At 39.9% G+C, this 16,489-nt stretch overlaps 1 protein-coding gene across 3 annotated transcripts in view; it reads left to right on the top strand.

The window, feature by feature from the left end:
• The window catches only part of KIAA1328 (KIAA1328 ortholog), a 181,499-nt gene that overhangs the window by 69,807 nt on the left and 95,203 nt on the right, over positions 1-16,489 (top strand). The window lies entirely within an intron of this gene.

Raw genomic sequence — 16,489 nt, 5'->3', positions numbered from 1 at the left:
TAGATATAGCCTTTCACATTTTCACTGTGGCTTTTGATGATTGAAAAGGGCATTACAGATGATGTATTTGGTCAATAAGAGCTTTCTCAAGTCTGTAAAGCAGCTCATCTGATTTGAGCTATTTATAGAAGATCTGTAGTTCTATATGCTGTTAAAACCAGAAAATGTTGACTAGAGATATGTGTTAAATTAAGTTCTAAAATGTTTCTTGTAGAGAGTCACCCAAAGCCCTGAGAACATGGTTGCTTGAGATATTCCCCTGGTAGCCAGGTGCTTGGTTTGTCCTGGCTGATGGCATATTACACCCTGGAAGAGAAGACTGCCCATGCAGGTGTCTACCCTGGGTTCTTGTTTGCTGTTCTCTGGTAGCAGCTTCCATCTGCAGATAGACCTCCAGAATGCATCCTTCCTAAGACCATGCCTTTTTCTTGAGGTTCTGCCTTCGATCCCCTCTTCTTCTGGAACAGTCTTAAAGGCTTATTTGTAACAGGGCTAGAAATAAAGTCATCAGCACAGAGGAGGTCTCAGTGGTTACCTGCTATGAGAATTATACAGGCAGATCCTGCTTCGCAGGAGACTGGAGACTGTGCATGAAGGAGTCTTTTAATTCTCTCAGGAAGCACGTAGCAATACTCTTTGATTTTGTTGGCATCAGGAATGGATATTTTTTTTGTCCTGATGATGTATTTTTTAGCTTTTTTTTTTTTTGGTCCAGCATTGTTGGACATTGAGCTGTTTGTCAGGCTTTTAACTTTTCATAAACATTTCATTTGCATTCTTTTGTGTTTATATCTGCCCTCCATTTTTGTGATGGCATTGAATTCAAAACAAGAACATTCTCCCAGAAAGGATGATGTCTGTGTTGCTGCTTGTATGGCATGCAGCTTGCTGGGGATCTTCATGGAAAATAGTCCAGAGGAGTCCATGTTGTCCAGAAGCACTGTGGTAGTTGTGTTTTGGGTGATGCCAATCCTTCTTTCAGGTTTTGCCTTGAATGTTTCATTTCTAGCCTTTCAACTTCAAATACATTTATCCTATACTAGGTTAGCCCTTAGTATGGAGGGATCCAGTGTCATCACATCTACTGGGCAAAGGCATGGAAGCAGATAATAGGAAACCTTCAGCCCACTGACTATCAAATAATTTCAACAATCCGTTCATCTCCTCTTGTTCTTCTGTCTTTCTAATCACTCTGTCAGTGTATACACAGAGACTTCTTTAAAATTGTTTTCTGATTTCATGTGCAAAGTTCTATCAAGCTCATCTTTGATTCCATTATTTCTTTTCTCTATGCTTACAGGTGCTTTTGTCCACAAATGCAAATTCAGATATTATATCGAGGTTTGCCTTGACATTTCATTTATGGTTACATACTCTACAGCTCCAGCCTAGCAGGTCTGAAATTACCCTAGTCCTCTTGTTGTGTGCAAAGCAATGTAGGCATAGATAAAAACCTGTCAAAACATGCTTCAACTGTTTTTTCTTACAGCATGCAAAGTGTTTCTGATGTTTCTAGCTTTCCTCTTCAATTTTCTCGTTCTTTGCATTTGGCTTTATAAATTGTTACCATTTTTCACCCAAACAAGCACTTTGTGCTGTGTTTCTCCTCACAGTTTAGAGACTGTGAAGAGTCGAGCAGGACTGCTGCACTCTGTCTGTCCTTTCCCTTGTGCACTCTTTCACGGGATGGCTTTCCAAACCCAAGAAGGGTCCCTGGGCTGCTCTTGATGGGACTCGGTGTTATTTTTGCACATCTTTTAATACCTGAACTGTGAACTCTTAGTGTCCTGATGGGTCTCTCTTTGAGCGTTTTTTGTTCTCTTTGAGTGTTGTCTTAACACAGTGGTTCAGGCCAGCATTGTTCTGTCTGCCTGATGGAGTCAGCTGAAGGGGAGCACAGCAGGGAGGGATTTTTGAGAGGAAAGAATTGGAAGAGGATAGACCCAGAACACTCTCCTCCTGCTCCAGGTACTGCCCATGCCAGTTTTTTCTACCCCACTGAAGCTTTTGTGCTCTTCCTTTCTGTTTTAAGGTGGGCTTTGACAAGAGCAATTTTGTTGAAATGTTAGGATAATGGAAGGCTTTGTGAGTTTTGTTTGAATCCAAATCCATTTAAATATTTTCCTTTTCACTTGATTTTCTCCAGGTTAAGGAAATCTTGGATATGTCTGGGTTTTAAAGCAAGATAGCTAGTTTGTCACATAGTTTTCTCTTTGTAGAACTGTGTAGGCGACATAATCAGCATTTCCTATTACAGGACGCTGCTGATCTTTCTGGGGTGTCTCTGTTTCGATGTACAATGTTCCAATTTTCCCATCTTGTGCAGAAACATTGGACTGTGCAGCTGTACTCCATAATGAAGCACTTCTTTGTTCTGCCTGTTTTGAGCTGTTCTTTCTTGTTTCTGTTCATTTCCCTTTCTTTTTCCTAGTTGTTAGTTAGGAGTAATTTCTAGTGCTACACCTGTGTCTTTACGCCTCCTGCTTCTGCTTTTCACCTGCCTGTCTCCCTCATTCTTACCCTATTGTAATTTTGATCATGAGCTGTCACTTTCCCCTGGGCTTAGATGGGTGTTTGGAAACATCTCCTTTCAGAGTTTAAATGCTGGGTTTTCTGTCAGAATAAGACAATTAACAGGTCAGGAGAACAGCAGCTTACCAAACATCGATGGCACTGTTGTAAAAAGAGGTGGAGTTCTACAGGATGTAAATGACTGCAGCAGCCGCGTGCATGTGGCTGAAATGCAGCCCTGGTTTGTAGATGTACTGAACTAATGCAGATGCTTTGATGTTAACTTTTATTTTTGTCCGTTTTACTATCACCAAATGATAGCAGTAACTCTGAAGCCATGTTTTCCTCTTAGCTAATCTTGCCTCTTTATAATGAAAGTCAGCCCTCAAAATGTAAAGAAGCATCCTGGTAGTAGTGAAATAAAATTGCTGGGAAGATGGTGGTAAGATGATTTAAGTCAGAACTCTTGTGGAGTCAATAATCAGTAACTGGAACATGGAACTTCCTTTTTTTTTGTGAGATAAAGTTAATTCCATTTGAAAAGATACTTAAGGTGACATGAATTGAATTATTCAAACTGGCCTTCTCAGCATTAACTCTAGGTTAATATCTCATGATGCCTCTGGTTTCATTATAGGAGTTTTAAGTACATAACTTTTTATAATAAATTCAATACCTAGAAGCCGAACTGAAATTGGTTTACCTTCTACCAACCCATAAAAAGAAGCATTAATTGTAAAGTGAATATTAAAGTGGTCACTAAAGTTGACTCAGATTCAGAGAGATAGCACTTTGGTAAAGGGAGAGCTCTACTGAAAAATAGGCTTCTGCCTTGCTGTTAATAGAAAATATCATTCATAGTAAAATGTAGTTAAACTTTTCCATCAAAAATGACTTTTGGATATACTCTCTGCAGCACCCAAACATTCAGTCTTTGCCATTTTCATATGCTTTACACAGACATGTAAAGAAAATTGCCCTTATTCTAGGTAATCATGTCTGACCTAGTTTATATACTCACTACTTCACTGCCATCTTAAACAGTGTCCAGAATCCAGTTTGATTTGGCACATTGTGGATGATGAATCCGTAGATGTTCTGCCGTGTAGGGTAGGACATGAGGCACAAGAGTTGGACAGGCAGCTGAGTTTCTGCAGAACTGGGATTCTTGAGCTCTGTCACCTTAAGGAAACATAATACCTGTAGTCTTAGCACTCTTTATTAATGTTAATCTTTGAATTTACAAGTACAGCTGGCAGCGTTTGTTTCTTATTTGTGGAAGATTACCAACACATCTGCTAATTCCCTTGGTTCACAAAGATTCTTGTGAGTGTGTGTGTGTGTGTGTGAGGGGCTTCAGTTCTTTCTTGTGTAGAAGAAGCATGGGAGTGGAGTGGGATTACAGACTGAAAGGAATATCAAGACTTTATTTTCAATGGTGTATCATCTCCCCTCTCCCTCAGTGTTCTGATGTCTGCCCCCTCTTTAAGGTTTGCCAGTGGCCCTCATCAGGAATGAGGTTATTGTTGAATGCTAAGCACCATGCAAGCATCCTGAAAGACATGGTCTGCTTTGGGCCTATGGTAAAATCCTAACGAAGTTGACTTTCAGGAAGGCTTTTTTTTTTTAAATTTTTTTTTTATTATGTTGCTATTTCTCTTTAATCACTTCTTAAAAATTTTTGAATGTAGTTGTATCACTTCACAGTAAAATCCAAAAAAAGCCTTTATCTGCAAAAATGAATAAGCCTTGCTTTCTTTTGATATTGGCAACTAATATTCTTGTCCTTTTTATTTTTTTTTGCCTTAATAAGGATGATTACATACTAAAGCTTCAAACATTACTTATTTGTTTTATTAATTTTTTCCTTTGAAAAAGATATTGAAACACATCAATTTTCAGAAGCCTTTCCTTTGTGATTGTCCCCAAACTTCCCCAGTTCCATTTTTTTTCACCATAGGTCACCTTTAAACACATTCTTAGCTTGCTTAAAGAAAAAAACATCCCACATATGCGAAGGGTTTTGAATGCTATAAGGTAAACCTTCATCATGGAATTGACTTTGTCTGTTTACCCAGCTGTATGGGAACAATGAATGAGCCCATCTGAAAGATACTTAAAAACTGGGATAATAAATAAAGAACTAATTTGACTAGGGACTCAAGGGTATTGGAATAATTTTGCAAGGCCAGACAGAGACAGTTTTTGCATGAGTAACTGTCAGGAATAGCCTTGCCTTACCTGTGTTACTTTCTGCAAATCCTCTGATCTCTCTCTGTGCCTCTCTTATCTGTAAAAATGAGATAATGTTTTTATCCTCATTCTTTTTGGGTTTTTTTACTGAGAATGTCAGGTTTCAGGTGCTTTTTCATGGGTGTTCAAAGTGATTAGCAGTGATATTTGAAACATAGGGTGGTCTGGAATAGACTACCCTGTAATAGCATGAAGAAAAAGAATGTTTTTTTCCTTTTACCTCTGAGATACTAGGTCATAGTTAATTTACCTGTCTTTTCTAAAAAATGTTAACACTGAACAGGAATGCAGATGGATATAAATATTTAAGCAAAAAGGAAATATCAGTGTTTCAATACCTGTGCTAGCATTCACAACAGAATTCCACTCACTCTCAGTCTCCTGGAATGTGTGCCACAGGTAGAACTGTTTGGTTTGCCCCATCTCTTTTCTTGGTGTGAATGACACTGTGTTCCTGGTGATAAGCACTTCACTCTCAGCTCACTCGGTTCACTGCTTAACTGAGATCTGTGCCAGTTCACCATCTCTTTGTTCTACAGTCTTTAATCAGGCTTGTCTCTAGTCTCTTCTAAAATATTTCATTTTCCTTTTGTTTTCTTTCTATATGCCTCTTTCAGTTTCATCCATTTAGCTAAAAAATCTGTCCCTCCTATGGAAATGTTTTCCTTGGGTGAACAGTCATGTCTGGTGTATATTTTTCTGTTGTTGGAGGATAAATCTGGAAAGAAGACAGTGCCTTCATTTCCATTCTCTGAGATCAAAACATCCTCTTGGTTTTGTAGGCTTCTGATGATACTGTTACACTTGTGAAACATCACTTCTGGATTTACGTGAGAATTCAGATTTGCAGCAGAACTGCCTGTCCTTGAGAAGCACTTTGCAAACTCCTAGATCTGATATTGCAATTTCTCCAGTCTAATGTTGTAGTGGCTCTTGGCAGAGTGAATTGTGGCCATACTCACCAGCATCCTCTCCTTCTGAAGGAGGAGTAAGGCTTTCTTCAGTGGATTCAAGGCTGTACTTGCTGTCAAAGATTTTGCGTTACTCTACAGGCCTTGAGGAAGGAAACTTCTGTCCATACTTTGTGGAGTTACCTGTTTACCTGGCAGTCTAGGAGTGTAAGCATACCAGCTGTCTAGACATATGCTGTCACTGCTCTTGTACAGTCCATTTGACCTATGCACGTGCCCTTTGATTCAGCAGTTTTTAGCCTTTTACAAAACTTGAGACTCTTGAAAATCAGTATCTCATGTAGGTACATCCTTGATTCACCAGTTCCCAGTTCCTAGACTTGTCTGATTCCTCCAAGTGTGGCACGTCCTTCATGTTGTGATTAGCGTTACATTCCTGAACCTGAGGAAAATCAACCCTGACAGCTTTCAAAGCCCAACTGAACCAAGGACCACTTTGGAGCTTGCCTTGTTTTGGTGTGGTGTAGACCAGATAATAGCACAGATAATAACTTGAATTTTTCTTTGACTGTTGTGTCTTCTCTCTTCACCAGCCTTTCAAGAGGGAGATCATCCTGTGAGAACATATTTTGGTAAAAAGTGAAAGTGTTTCTGGGCCAATCCAATTTGTATTGGTTTGGAATTTGAATCCTGTTTCTCAAAATGCAAACACTTTGAGTTGCTGTTTCTTGCTGTTGAAATGAATACAGTCAGTAACTCATCTAGGATTTCATAACCTAAATACCTTTATTCATCACTGTAGATTACAGATAGTGTGATATAAATGATTACTATATTGAAAGATAAATTGCTTGCCATTTCTTGCCTGCAAAGCACACATTTTTGTGTGTTGATCAGGTTGTTTAATTAGAAGTGTCTTTATTTAATGAAAGCCAGGTGATTATCAGTTCAGGGCACTAAAGGTTGGTCTTTGTATGGCAGAAAGATTTTTCATGAGAGCCGAGGGTGTAATTTTCTTTCAGCTAAGAAGGTGGGAATTCGTTATCTGTCTGTACCAGGATGATTGCCTGCAGAAATATCTCTTCAAGTTAGTTCTGAATACTCTAAGATTTAGCTTGAGTCTTTCATTTTGAGCTGCAAAAAAGTTTTAAGTTAAAGTTTTTCTGATGCACAGTTTGCCATTTGAAGTTTGTAAGGAGCCTCCTTCCAGGATTTTATCCACCATAGGACAGATTTCTTGAGACAGCTGCACTCATCTCCTATGAGCAGAATGTAACTGGTGAGGTGGCATGAGCACAGAACAGCCATCTACAGCATTTACTGCAAGTCTGTGTACACGTTGTAAGTGATTTTTGGTTTATAGCAGTGTGATTGCCTGTCTCTGATCCAGTGAATGCATTAAATATCATTACATTACAATTTTTACTTGCTGTCTATTTATGGCAAATTCTAGAAAATGTCTGGCACGTTTCTCTAAGTTACAGCAACACGCATATTTTGAAACTTTGTATAATTTCAGATTTTGGAACATGGATAGAAACAGATCATGTAGACATTCAGTGCCATCATGTGCCAAGATGTTTCACAGTACCATGAACAGAAAGAGGCATGCATGAATTTCTCCTGTCTATGCAAGAAAATGGTCAATCTGAAACATAAGTATTCAAAGCTACCCACACATATGCATGGACTCTCAGGCTGACTGAGTTACTTACTAAGATTTAGAGCACAGGAAAGCAAATGATGTCCTCTGACCTCTCTTGGAAGTCTGGATTACCTTGAAGTTGATCTCTGCCTTGAAATAAAGTAATTTCTCATTAATCTTTAATAGATGCATTTAATTCCATGTTAAATCTTTCCCCATCTGTTCTCCATAAGTGGTAGCAATTCTATTGACTGGAGCAGACCAGAAAAACACTCAGGATGTCTTCTGTTTTCTGGTGTGTAATTTCAAAAACTCCTTTTTCTCTCTGGAGCTGAGTCATGAACATCAGTACCTTACTTGTATGATGCATCTGATTAATGTCTCTGCTCTAAAACTTCAGAAGAATTTTCATAAAGAAGACCTGCTTGGTGGATTAGGCTGGGGCTTGTGTCTACCTGTAATTTAGTAAAGCTTTTGATTCTGTCTTCTGCAACATTGTCCTGGAGAAACTGGCTATTATAGCTTGGATGGGTGCACTGGTGACTGGGGAAAAATAACTGGCTGCTGGCCTGGCCCAGAGAGTGCTGGTGAATGGAATCACTTGCAGCAGGCAGCTGGTCCCTAGTGGTGTCCCCCAGGGCTCTGTACTGTGCTGTTTTTTATCTTTATTGATGATGTGAGTGAGGGAATCAAGAGCCCCCTCAGTCAGTTTGAGTCAAGGCCCAGCTGGGTGTGAGTGCTGATCTGCTGGAGGGCAGGGGGGCTCTGCAGAGGGATCTGCCCAGGCTGCATCCACGGGCCAGGGCCAGTTGTGTGAGGCTCAACCAGGCCAAGTGCTGGCTCCTGTCCCTGGGTCACAGCAGCCCCTGCAGCTCCAGCTGGGACAGCGTGGCTGGGAAGCTGCTGAGTGGGAAAGGCCCTGGAGGTGCTGGTTTCCAGGGGCTGGACACGAGCTGGGGGTGCCCAGGGGGCCAAGGAGGCCAAAGGCCCCAGGCCTGCGTCAGCCATGGAGGGGCAGCAGGAGCAGGGCAGGGCCCTTTCCCTGTGCTGGGGCACGGCTGAGGCCACGCCTGGAATCAGTGCTCAGCTTTGTTTGCTCACAGCAAGAAGGACACTGAGGGGGCTGGAGTGTGTCCAGAGAAGGAAACAGAGCTGGGGAAGGGTCTGGAGCACAGGCCTGAGAGGAGTGGCTGAGGCAGCTGCAGGCCTCAGCCTGGGGAAAGGGAGACTCAGGGGGGACCTTCTCACGCTCTGCAATGACCTGAAAGGAGGGTGCAGACAGGTGTGGGTCACTCTTCTTCCAGGTAACAAGTGACAGGACAAGAGGATATTACTGCAAGTTGTGCCAGAGGTTTAAGTTGGATATGAGAAAAAATTTCTTCACTGAGAGAGGGGTCAATTGTTAGAACAGGCTGCCCAGGGAAATGGTGGAGTCACCATTCCTGCAAGCATTTAGAAGATGTGTAGATGTGGCAGCTGGAGACATGGTTTATGGTGAGTGTGGCAGTGCTGGATTAATAGTTGAACTTTGTGATCTTAGAAGTCTTTTCCAACCTAAATGGTTGTGTGATTCTAAGAACCTTGGTCTTGTCTGTGACTAGGTCAAGGACTGACTATTGCGGGCTGTCACTTTTAAACCTGAGCAGAAAAGCTTTAATTCACAGTCATATTGAGAACATAAATTTAGTCAGGAGTCATTTATGTTCATGGTTACAGAAAATGAGACTGAAAATTTTAATGGAGAACTTGTCTCATTAAGTGAGAGCACAGGACTGCAAAGGTAGTTGCCTGTGAGCAACTGAAGTCACTCATCTAAATGTTAAGTGACAGTTGTGGAGATCATTTCTTTTCCAGAGGTCCTTATGCCCCTCATATGAAGTCCAACATTCTGCAGTTAATGTGGCTTCTTTTTTTAAATACTTATCCTTCAGAACTTGTTCAGCTGTGGGACTCCTTGTCATCTGTGGTTTTGGTATATTTGAGTGCGTCCCTTGTAATGAGTGTGCATGTTTAGTTATGGGGTTGAAGGAGACAGAATGATTATTTTTAGCTGTAACTTCTGCATTAGGTATGAGCACACTTCCCTGGGCGTCCCTGGAGGTTTTGAGGTTGAGAGGGATGGAGGACATGGGGTGCACAGTGGTGTTCTGGTATCAGCATGCATGTGGGAAGGACTTGCTTCTGACCAGCTTCCCAGTGCAGAAAGCCACCTATTCTGTGTTCCTGGGTGCACGTGCAAACAGCAAGTGAATGAATACACAGACTGACTTGTAAGTAACCTCCTTTTTAGCAAACCCATGTTTAGCCCCTGTTGAACACGAAAACCTATGGCTGAGACATCAGCACAAGTTCAGCATTCCCAGTTGAACTGATGTATATGTAAGCAAGCTTTGAATATAATAATCTGTCTGGTTGTGTAACTATAGTATTTCCAATTTTTTCTAAATCTTAACACAGAAATAAGTCCCAAATTTATTTATTAATAACTTGAACATTCTGGTTAATCAGCTGATGTCAGCCTTTTGAAACATCTTATGCCCTTACTGTAAATTCCAAGCTTGAGGTAAAATCAGAGCCAGGAGTAGGTCTAGAGGCAGTCCTTTTTACTTGCAGAAATGAGAGTTCACACACACATTAAAAAAGGTCTTTAAATATTTAGGCCCTTGTTTTTCATTTTTTTCCATGGTAATATCATTAAAGGGACATGAGAAATTTTGATTAATATTTTTCATTACTTGTGCTGACTGTGAAAATTCTACATGCAAGTATGCAGCTGGGACTGCTACTGTGGTCCACCCAGGTTGGTGAGGGCTGGCAAAGAGATGAATTGGGATCTAATTCTGTTCTGTTACTCTATCACCATCAAATTATTTAATTGTTTTCTGGATTAATTTTGCTAGGAGATGATGCCCAGTGTTTGTTAAAGAAAGTAAGGTCAGTGAATTTAAAATGCTTTATGAATGAATGTGTAAATGCAAAGTTGAATTGTAGGTCCAGTTGTAAGATAATGGAAGGAGAGCTCAGTTAGCCTGGGACTTCTCCACACACAGGTTAATTCTTGGAAAAAGATAGTCTTTTTGCTTGTACTGGGTTAGAAAAAGCAAATACTCAACATAGGAAAAACTTCTCCCTCCCATGTTGATACAAGGCAGATACACATATATGATCCATTTAATGGACGTGTTCATTCATCAGAAGTAAAAAGAGTCACATCATCTGAAATGGACAGTATGTGCTTCTGTGAGTAAAATACAAGAAGACACTGCAGTGCTTTATTAGGTAGACACACCCCTCTGCATTCTTAGTATCAGTTTATTTAAGGATTAATTAAAACAGTTTATTAAAAACACTGTGGTTGTAATAGTATGCTTATTTAAGGAGTAAATGTGGAGGATTTTCTTGATAAAAAGCATTTGAAAACTTGCAGCTTTTTCCTTTCAGTGCTTTCAGTCAGACCTTGTAACTCAGTGGACACATACATATTGGAAAGTTACTCCCTGATTCCTTCTTTCTAATGATGAGTAACAGCAATGTCAGTCACTCTTGGGTCCCTGTGTACATGGCAAGAGTGAAACTGTGAGGCACTTGCAGAAAGTTAGTCAAATTCAGCAGATGATTCAGTTTAGATGAATCTGGACATTTTCTTTCTGAAGGCCTTGTTATTTTTTATTAAATATGAAGATATTCCATTTACTTTTTCCTGAATGATTATATATGATCATCACTAAGATGATCAACACTGCATGTGAAATGCACAACCCTAAGTAATATGGAGGAGCATGTTTTTTTCTGGTCTGGCTTGTTGATTTTCAGAGCCTATTAAGGCTCTTTACATGTTGAACTAATCCCTTCTCCTAAAATTAATAAGTATTTTGAGCATTACTTTTTTAAATTGTCTTCAACCTTTTGGACCCTTAAGTTGGCACTTCTGTGTGGGAACAAATGGCTGTCAGACAGATCTGGGCAAGACTTGAGATGTTCATTATTCCCTTTTAACCCTTTTTTTTCCAAGTAGAAGCAGGTTAAAAGGTAGAATTAAGAGATTAAAGCTTCTGTTAAAATAAACATGAAATAAAAAGTTTAAGGATATTATGAAAACACTTTGAAATGTCAGAAACACTGTAAAGCAGAGAGCTGGTAATTTTTTAAATTATCAGAAGCCTAGGAGAAATATTTTCTTTGGATGTAATCACCAATTTTTTTCCTCTCTGTGTTAGTGAGGAATGTTTCCATATCATGGTTTGATGGACAGGATGACTTGAGTGAGAGCTAACGTGGAACCTGCCAGCCATCGCAGTAAGATGCACTGTTTCACAGTGGTAGGGGGCAGGAAAAAAGTTCTGGGGACGTCTGGGAGCAATAAGGCTCAGTTATTTGGGTGGCAGATGCTGTTTGAAGTAGGAAAGATCTCAATGTGTGTGCTAGCAGATGTGAACTCTTGCAGGGCCAGTAAGTTGTGAGTACATGTGACAAGCCTCTGGGGCAGGAGGCCACTGTTCCCTTGGTGCCAGGTGCAGAGCTGGGAGCTGCTGCGGCCAACATAACCATCACTGTTGTGGGTCAGGAAAATTTCCTTTCTCTGATGGTCGTATTCAAGTAATGAAGACTTAAACACTTCTAACAGAAAGCTGTTCCTCCCAGGAACTGGTCCTCACAGTTACAGTTTTCACATGTATTTATCTCTTTCCACAAAGGGGCAATTAAACTCCCATAAGTCTGCCAAATTTATTACATTCTGTCTACCTAAATATTTCCTGTCATTTCAGTTGAATGTGGCATTTTCCGGTTCTTTTTATCTTGCAACTGCTTAACTGTCACACGTTCTTTCTGAGCTGGCTAAATGTCGAGGGTGGAATAAATTATTACTCACACACTGTTATTTGTATAACTGTAGTATTTGGATAGGGGACCAATATCCTCTTGTATTAGGTAGGCAACTGAATTTGAATCTGAATGATGGTCACTGTTCCAAAGAAGTCACAATGTTGATGTGTTGAAGCATTTTTTTTTTAAATCAGTTGGATATGAAAGCTGCTTTGAAGATAAATGCAGCATGATTAAATTAAGTATTACTTACTGATATATATTTCTTGCATAAATTTGATTTTCTATTTACATTGCTTCCTGAAAATGCCATTGTTAATAGAGTTCTGACATCTTATTTCCCTTATTGCTGTCTCAGTAGCATTTTATTTCTGATGCTTTAATAACTCAGTGTAGACTGAAAGGATAAAACTGAGGGAATTGACTGAACTAATTAGACCTTGATTTGTCTGGCTGTCCAGCGCCTGACAAACGTGTCTTTGACATAAACGGAATAAAACATTTCTGCTATTAGCCACTTACAAATATCTATTTTGGCAGAGCTTTGAAACTATTTAATTCTCAGGGCATATTGTGCTGGGTAAGGAACCAATTCAGGATTTTTCTTTTGCCATTGTGACTCCCCCTTCCTGTCTGTGTTGAAATAGAGTCATATTTAGTAGCTTCACAAAAACTCAAAAACAGTTAATGCACTTACCACCCTAACAAACTGAGTATTTCTGAGAAAGTGGAAATGTTCCCATTTCAATTTCTGGTTAATGACACACTTGAGTATGGGATCTGAAATGTCAGTCTTTGTATTTTCAAACCTGTAGAAACTTGAATAAAGCTTATACATAAGAGCAATCAGCTCTGATAGCAGTAGGCTAAATATCAGTTTCTGAAAATAAATTTTATATTAATCTATTCTCCAGACAATTTGACTTTTAAATGTTTAAAAATGTGACATCTTTATATAAGTGAATATAGATTGAGGCAGGAGCTATAAAAACCTGAAGTTTCCATGCATCACCTACTTTTCACTATCACCTGTTAAACAGCACAACTGGATACAATGTTGCTTTACTACTTTGCGTTGCAATAATTTACTGCCCTTCTGACCTATAAACAGATAACCATTAGCATGACTTGATACTGTTAGAAGTTTGGATACATTCTCAGGTGTAATTCTCAGTTTTAAATATTGTATGTGTGAAAGGTTTTATAACCCAGCATTTGGAAGATGGCAGCATTACATTTCCTTGAGCAGTGTTCTGGGAGTAATGATTTGTCACTGCAGCCTTGTTACAGGGCTTCCAGAGTGAGCATCTCCTCACCTCCACCTGGATTGCTGTATCCTTATGTAAGGACCATTGAAAAATTCATTAAGCACCTTCCCTTTTGTCATTGCTTTCTTTGAGGGTGACCTAACTGCAATCTGCATGCAGAAGTTTTTGGTGACCTCAGTTATTGATTTACACTTATAACTTCCCTGCAGTGGAGGGAGGCAGGGGGGGATGACAGAATTTGGAAGTGAATGTAAGTGGCTCCTTGTCCTGCATCTGCTACTGACTTGCTCTGTGACCTTTGGATAATTACTTCAGCTTTCTGTGCCTAAGCTCACTATTTGTACAGTGAGGTCAACAGTGCTTCCCACCAGCACTTGTAAAGCTTTTCAAGTTCTGTGCCTGCAAACCACATGAACAAAGCACTGCCATGATTCATAACGGCATTACTCTCTTTGTACCAAAATCCTCTATTGAAATAAGAACAGTTGGGCTGGTGTAAGAATGTTGAATCAAATCCATTGCCAATTTTCTATTTTTGAGATAAAATAGCCATAAGAAGGGTTCATGCAAGATGGCAAACCATTGAAATGCCAGCAGGGTTGTTTCAGACTCCTCAGGTTGCTGCTTCTGAATGCCGCTTCTCATTTTGGTCCTAAATAAGGCCTAGAACACCAGGTGACACACAGGTTTTCACATTTAATTAAAATGAGGGTGCAGTAATGTGCCTGAACTGTGCCTGTTCATGGAAACCAAAAGACTGGCACCAGGTACTGATGCTGGCTAGGAAGTGAGCTAATTATCAGTGAGCACTTGGTAAGGTCCATTTCATCATTGCTGCAGTCGGTTATTTCAAAAGGTTAGGGGCATGGGAAATAATCTTGAAGCACGTCAGCTGAACTGGGGGTAACCTTTGAAGAAGAATGCATGGAAGGATCTTGAGTGACTAGCTAAAGACTGTGTGTTCGTGAGACCTGAGGTGCTCAATCCTTATTTCTTTTATGAACTTAGTTTTTAAAGCTTCTTTTCAGACATAATTGAGAAGAGGGCTCATAGTAGTCGACAAATACTTTACTCGGTAAGCCAATATAGATTAAGAATGATTGGAGATAATCAGAAGACTTCTGATGTTTGCATAATGTTTATCTAAAGCACGCATTGTAACTTGTTTGTTACAGAAGTTATTACCTGGAGATGAACAGTAAATGGGTGAAATGAGTGTGTAAGAGTGGAATGAGAAAAAGACAAAGGGTAGAAACAGGAAGATGACATAGCCATGCTCTGTTGATACTTGTGAACAGATAATGCTATCTCAGTAGATACTCCCAGAAGAAGAATTCATCCAGGTTATTTTTTCTTGAGAGGGTAATCTTCTGAGATAGACATTGTGAAGAATATCTGTAAGTGCATGGTAAGAGAGCTTTGTGGATATCCAGAGTTGATATTTCTCCTAAACTTGGAAGAAACTCTTTAATTTACTCTATAAGTAAGAATAAGTATGTGCCTTTGCTACACAGTGGGTGTCTTCAGTTTGCCAAGTTCAGCTGCCCATCAAAGATGAGATCATTTAATTAAAAAAAAGGCTTTTATGCTTTTGTGGTAAGCTGTAGAGAGAATGTGGGTAGGGAATAAAATGATTGGAAGAACAGTAGCAAGTACTCAGCACAGGTCAATGAGAGGTCCTCTGTAATGACAATAATTGTTGGGAACATTTTAAAATACACCTAATCAGTATTGAGGTTATAAAGATTTAATATCTGACAGGCAGAAATTTCGACATAGCCATGATTAGAGAGCTTGTTTACGCAGTGGAAGATCTCTGCTGAACTAGTGAAGATTGGGTTAGGTTCTGACTGTGGCCTAATTTTATATCTTTAAGATTTTGGAGGCATGTTGGGATTTGATGTTGCAGTTATGCTGCATTACTGAATTGAAATTAGTTTTTCATACATCAGAAGCAAGTACTACACACTTGCAGTTTTACTGAAATATTAATACAAAAAAGCCCTTTCATTCCTCAAATGCTCTTAAAATATTCTTTCTAACAAGATAATAACTGTAACCTAACAATTTTATATGCATAACCTTTTGTAGGCCAGGCAGCATGTGCAAGCAGAAATAGCAGGTAATAAAGAATTAGTGTGGTTGTTTGTATTGTGTTAGTGTTTAGAAGCTCAAGCTCCATTCTTTTAGGTATAGCATGAATACTAAAAGAAGATACAGATTTCTGGCCCCTGCTGAAATTTTGCAGAAGCACAGCTTGGTGCTTACCAGCTGTGTATGGGCTCTTTACTGGGCAGTCTGGTGGTGTTCTGGGCAACAGGGTCCTGAGCCTGGAAGTATATACTGGCAGCCAAGGGAGCTGTCAGGTTTTGGGTACTGCTGTAGTAAGTTAGAAACCAAATTTAGATTTTCTGCTTTATTTGTGTCACTGCAGAGGCACAGGAAAATGGAGGGGCCACAGTCATCAATCTTGGAGTAATTTGGGAAGGCGCTGCACATGTAAATAAAACAGGATTCCTGTCCTGTCCAGTTTATGGTTTGGGGTGCAAACAACATAGAATGACAGAAAGATACGTAGTGGTGATAGCAGCGATGGAAAGGCAAGGATATGCACCGAACATACTGCCCTGTGCTTGCTGGGAGCACAGTGGTGCTCTGTGCCCGCCTCACTGTTATCTTATAGCAGTAGTAACCAGCAGTTGTTGTTAGCCCTGGTGGGGCTTGCTATTCTGATTACAATCTTGCCTTTTCCCCCTCAGCTTGGATTCCCATGTAATTTTAGAAATATTCTTATGGAGAACTGTTAGAGCAAGATAGGAAGCGAATGTTTTATGGCAGCTCAAATTTGTGCTGGAAAATGGTTTAAAGTGTTCTCTTTTAACCTGAGCACTTAGTACAGTATTTGTGGCAGTCAAGAATGCAAGAAATGAGGATGCTTTGTAGCAGAGTTAATGAAGAAGATTTCAGTGTGTGCAGACCCTTGGCTGCAGTTACGCTAGTGCTCAGAAGGTGCTTATTTTCCTGTCTTTCAGTAAGTCCTTCCCTGCTCAGGCAGTCTTGGAGGAGCATTTTCTTTA

The sequence above is a fragment of the Zonotrichia albicollis genome, chromosome Z (genome assembly GCF_047830755.1).
Source record: "Zonotrichia albicollis isolate bZonAlb1 chromosome Z, bZonAlb1.hap1, whole genome shotgun sequence".
Taxonomy (NCBI): Eukaryota; Metazoa; Chordata; class Aves; order Passeriformes; family Passerellidae; genus Zonotrichia; species Zonotrichia albicollis.
The sequence above is the reverse complement of the archived record's forward strand: the minus strand, read 5'-3'. Positions and strand labels throughout refer to the sequence as shown.